We start from the raw sequence: 6,000 nt of genomic DNA on the forward strand, positions 1-6,000 counted from the left end.
ATCAACAGGCACATTGTACTATTGACGAATCATAAGCAGACCTTTTTTAATGTGGATAGAAATGGCATGCATAAGGCCACTTTCCCCTTCTTGTTGAAATGACCTTAGAATTATGGAAAAAGGACTGCACTGGGGTAAATAAACATGGTGACTTTGAAATTGCAGTTTGCACACTGCACGTGTGCTCATGAATGAGCCTACTATTGTTATTCAGAGTTGAGTTACATAGCCATCAACATTTCATAATTTCCATTTTCAATTTTTCTTTCAAAATAAAAGTATCAAAACCCAAAAAACTAGTCCACCCTGGGGGTTTCTCTGACCAAGTTCATTTTCTATTTGTTATGGGTCACATAAAAATGTAAAATTATTTTAAAAACATATTATTTGATGAGTGCTATTTTTGAATAGTGTTTACTGATCATGCCGATTGTATATCTGGCAAAAACAGTGCTGAAACTAGGGGTAGTGGAACTAGGGCTAGGCATGTGTCTAGGTCTCTTTCTGACATAACTGATGAAGTGGCAAGAAGTTACTGGTGTGGCTCATGTTGGGAGATTTGCCTGGCTGCAGGCACAAGAAGCAGATACAGGCATTGGATCAGTTATCAGGAAACTTATTATCCATAAAGCTTGGAATTACAGAAAGCCATCTCCCATTGACTCCATTGTATGCAAATAATCCAAATTTTTAAGAATGATTTCCTTTTTCTCTGTAATAATAAAACAGTACCTTGTACTTTATTATTTACTATTTATTATATTACCATATTATTTACTAAAACTCAACTGTACTCTCACTATAATAAATTGTCAAAGGGTTCATTTGCCATTGGGTTTAACATGATTTCGACATGTTTAAGCTGAAGTATTTTTGGGTTCGGAGTTTGAGAAAAAAAATAGATTTTTTTCCCCCCCTTTAAAAACTCGACCAGAAAAATGTGAGGTTTAATAAATAGGCCCCTAAGTGTTTTTATATGCCAATCTGTATGTGATCAGTACAAGCATTGTTGTTTTTTTGTTTCTCTTTTAATGTACATATATTGACCCATATAGAATTTCCTAACATGGAGAAGTTTGCATGTATGCAAAAAAAGAGGATTATCCACAAGAAGTAAATGTTGAGCAGTAAGAAAATGGTGAGCCCACATGTTTAATGCACAGTGAATATAGTCTGTCTCTCTCAGAAGCAGAGGCATATAGTGTGGGTACAATAAACATGCAAATACTCAAGCTGTATGTACAGACCCCATGTACATTTGGGAGGTATTTATTTTTTTAATCCAAAAATGTTTCATTATTTTAGTAAAACCTCTCTGACCAAACTCCCATTCACATTTTACATCATTTATCAATAAATGAACTTGAAAAAATCTAGTGTGGGAAAATACTTGATAAAATTGTAAAAAAAAAAAAAAAGCTTATTTCTTTGGATTGGACATCTGAAAACTCCAACTTTTTTGGATTATTGTCCTATTTCAGATTCTCATATGAAACTCAGCGCATATCCTGATATCTTCCAATTGTAAATGGGACATCTGCCATTGACTTCTACATGACCTCAGCAGCTTTGAGTTGGAGTACTTTTTTATTTGGCTTTTAGTAGCCTCGGGTATCTTGAAATGTTTCCCCTTTAAAACTCCGACCATAAAAAAATCTGACTTTAATAAATATCCCCCTTGGCGTACAAAAGTGTACAATAATAAAAAATTTTGGTAGCACTGAGATTAGTACAGGTAGTGGGACCTGTTATCCAGAATTTGGCTTATATGAATAAAATGGAGTCTATGGGAACATTTACTAAAGGAAGAATTGTATATTCGCCTATTGACTGAAAGACAAAGAAGACAATTTGCTAAAAAACCACTAGAGAACTTTTTTAGAGAACTTTTCATGTTAACTTTCCAATACATTACCCTTTGTGTCAGTTTGGTTCTACCTGGCATATTGTTAAGATGAAGCAACATCCTCAGAAATACTATGACAAAAAAAAGTCAATACTATTAAAAAAGTCAAAAAAAGAAAAACCTCTGGCTTTTTTCCCCATATTTTAATGTGGGATTATTCTTAAAAGTTGTAACTGTTAAGTGTAAATATATTATTTATTTTAATAATTTCTGTTTCGTGTCACATTTGTTTGAGGGTGGGCTCATGTCTAGGACAATAGAGGATCTCTTCTGTTTTTTTTGTTTTTGCTTCCTTGGACATTTTTAATAAAGAGTGGCCACTTTCAGCATTTGCACCAATAAATACATACATATGATCTATTACCTTTATGTAGCCACCATATTTAAATTGACGTAAGCGCAAGTATGTTAACAAAGTTTCTAGGAAGAAAGTAACGCTAGAGAAAACTAGCTAACAAACTTTCGTGCTGACGAATGTTTGCTAGCTAATTATACTCCAGTGTGCATTAAGCTAGCATTTTCACATTTTGATGAATACGTGTAGTCAAATAATGCAAATTAATGTCTGACGTAGCCAGGGCCGGATTTGTACATAGGGCGCCCCTAGGTCGGGACCACTTGTTGCACCCCTTTTTCCCAGCCGCCTCCCCCTTCATATGCATGCACAAAGTCTTATCTCGTTGGGTCTAGAGCATAGGGATTGGTGCACAGGAGATTTTAAGAGCTATGTCCATGTCCCCAGTGCTTCTGAACTCATTGCAATGTGGCTGGGTGACATGTCGCCCCTAAAATTCTGCCATCCGAGGCCTGGGCCTTTGTGGCCTTTCCACAAATCCAGGCCTGGACATAGCTGCTTGGAGTATGGCAAAACTTTTCAAAATGCAGACCTAAATAAATGTGTTCCTAAGGGGGGACAGCCTTTTCCTAATTTGGAACTTTCTAGCAACAGGTTTCCAGATAATGGATCCCATACCTGTATGGGATTTTGGTGGATTTGCCAAAAACCTTTGTAATTCCAAGTGAAGTTGTTGTAGTATGTTAGCCAGTCAAAATGTTAAAGAGCAAAAAAATTGCAAAAAGTGGTATAAAGGTGATACTTATGTTGGTTACCTAAGATAATCGTAACAATTGTTTTAGTTCCTTATTCAGCTTATTGCAGTGCATTAAGTTGTATTCAATTTAGTACTGATTTTGGTGCAAGGAAGTTAGGCCATTCAGTGATCTTATATCCCTTTACATAGGTCCCTAAAGTCTGTTACCATGACCAATGATGGTATTTTTAGTAATACCATTTGACCTCATGTAAGACAAAACTTAGTGAAGGAAAACTTTTAGTAATAATGAGGCAATCTATTTAGTACAAAATAACATAACAATTTTGTCTTGGTAAGCTGTTAGAGTAACACACGGAATGTCACCCAAGGACTTACCAAAGACACACCTCTTGGTCCAAGCGTTATATAGGTAGCTTTCAGAAGGCATTTACAGTAATTGTGACAAGGGGTACACGGAAATACCACACATGGTCTGGCAAAGAAACTTACTGACATATACATTTATACATTCCTGCAAGATGTGCAGTATTGTTACATAAGACAGTCTTCTGGTTCCAACCGCCTGAGCTGGTGTCTAGACGATAGCGAATTCAGTTATTGAGCAACACTTCTGCACAGGGCCCTAAGAGACGATGCTGACACTCATTTCTAATAGCAGAATGAAGATTATTTATTATCATTCCCTAGTATCATTTATATGAGTGACCACTGTCCATCTAGAACACTTGACCATCTGCCTGTCCATCTCCTGGCTTGGGCCCTTGGCATTTAAGTGTCAGAATGATTGGGAGACTTAGATAATAGATATAAACCTTATATTATTATTACACTCTGACACTAACCATTCGCCCGTCAGAGGTTGTTCCCATAGAATATATCAACACCAAGTAACAGAAATAATGGAGATGATGGGATGAAACGATGCAAATACAGTATCAGCTCCATTGTCTTTTTGGGGCTCCAGAAGTATAAGGACAAGGTTGGGGCTCCAGAAGTATAAGAACAAGGTTGGGGCTCCAGAAGTAAATTATAAAGATCAAGGTTGGGGCCTGCAAAATTTCAGCATATATATGAGCTGTTACACTTTCTTACAATGTCACTGGTGAGCTGCATAGATGCTGAAATGAGTGAACACAAAGAAAGCAGGAGAAGCTAACACCCACTGTGCATGTTAGAAATGGAAAGCTGGCTGACATTCACATACAATAATTATACGACTTCATAAACCTTTATATCAATTGCACATGGTTAGAACTCAAACACACACCACTGAGTTTTTCAATCTTTTACTCACCAACATACTCTGAGTGCTCAGATTTAACAACTTGACTTTCTTCCTCATTTCCTGTTTTTTATTTACCCTTTATTGCTCTCCTGTTTGCGGTCATGCACTTTTTCACTTTTTTTTTTGCACCGCTTCTCTTTGCTCATTTGATTTTTTTTAATGCCAAGAACACAGTTCAAGCTTCCCTACTTGTTCCCAGGAGTCAACTTCTGAGCTTCCTGGTGCTAGATCTGCTTCAGGCACAGCAGCCCAGAGAACAAAGATCCATTGATTTTGTGTGTGGGTGTGTGTGTAAAATGCTTGTAACGCTGGCAACAGTCATTCAGAAAGTATAAACATCACTTAGAGGTTACATACTGTTTACAAAACTGTTAGTTGTTAAATTTAAATACATGCAACTACATACCAGGGCTGATCTAATAGTCAAGGTGTATGGCATATGGAGCGTTTTTAGGCACCTCCTGCCTCCCTCCATTGACCTGAATGGGAAATATCTGACACAGCTGTTCAGCCTGAATTTGCTTATAATTTTGGCACCACTATTGGCACTGTCAGGTAGGGAGGCAGTAGGCTGTGATTTGGGGGAATTTTCAGCAGGCTGAAATAATAAGCCTAAAGGTAAATAGCATTTATGCACAAAGATATGTGCTTATGTGCACACTATGCAATGCACTGCCAAATAATTGCCATGCAGTATTTGTAATTCTATTTGTCAAGATTCAAATATATGATCTCACAATCATTTCAAAGGCATTATCAAAGGTGAAAGTGTGATGCACCCATTTAAAGGAACCCCACATAACACCAGAGCTTTCCATACATGTAACTCAAAAGGGGTAATTTATTGTATGAAATGCCCATGTGGCATGGCATATGTGGGCCAGACACAAAGAGCAATAAAAGTTTGCCTAAACAAACATAAATCAGTAATACGAAATTACCAACCTGGGAATGATGACAAAGTAAATAAGAAAAAACAAGAAACAACCCTAGCCAAACATTTTTTTTGACAACAAACATAGTATTTCACAAATTCGCTGGCAAGTTTTGGAAAAGGTGAGTGTAAAACAGGGACAGGATTTTCAACAAAAATTATTGCAGCGAGAAAGCTATTGGATATGGACCCAACAAACACAGACCCCCCAAAGGGCTTAATGAAGAATTTAGTTTAACATTATCTGTAAGTGTGCTTTTTCATACCTTTGTATTAAACAAATCTCCTTTACTTTACAGATATTAATATGAAAAAATACAAGATTTGCATCCAGGGTGAGGTAAAAACATTCTTTTTCCCATTATTAAAGGAGAAGGAAAGGTTAAAACGAATTAAGCCTTATCAGAAAGGTCCATCTAAATATACCAGTAAACCCCCAAAGTAGAGTCCCCTGTCAAAAGAAACACTGCATTTCTTTCCTTCTATTGTGTACACATGGGCTTCTGTATCAGACTTCCTGCCTTCAGCTTAAACCTCATTGCCCTGGGCAAGAGCATGCTCAGTTTGCTCCTCGCCCCCCCCCTCTCTACTGTAATCTGAGCCCAGAGCAGGGAGAGACTCAGGCAGGAAGTGATGTCACACCATGTTAATACAGCAGCTCCTATCCTAAACAAACAGAGAGTTTCTAGAGCTTTTTACTCAGGTATGGTAAAACATTCTACAGAATAAATATAGCATTCTAGCTTGCACTATTGCAGCTAATCTATTGGCAATAAAATGCCTCCGTAGCTTTCCTTTTCCTTTAAGGAGTTAATTGTTA

Source organism: Xenopus laevis, chromosome 5S (genome assembly GCF_017654675.1).
Source record: "Xenopus laevis strain J_2021 chromosome 5S, Xenopus_laevis_v10.1, whole genome shotgun sequence".
Classification (NCBI taxonomy): domain Eukaryota; kingdom Metazoa; phylum Chordata; class Amphibia; order Anura; family Pipidae; genus Xenopus; species Xenopus laevis.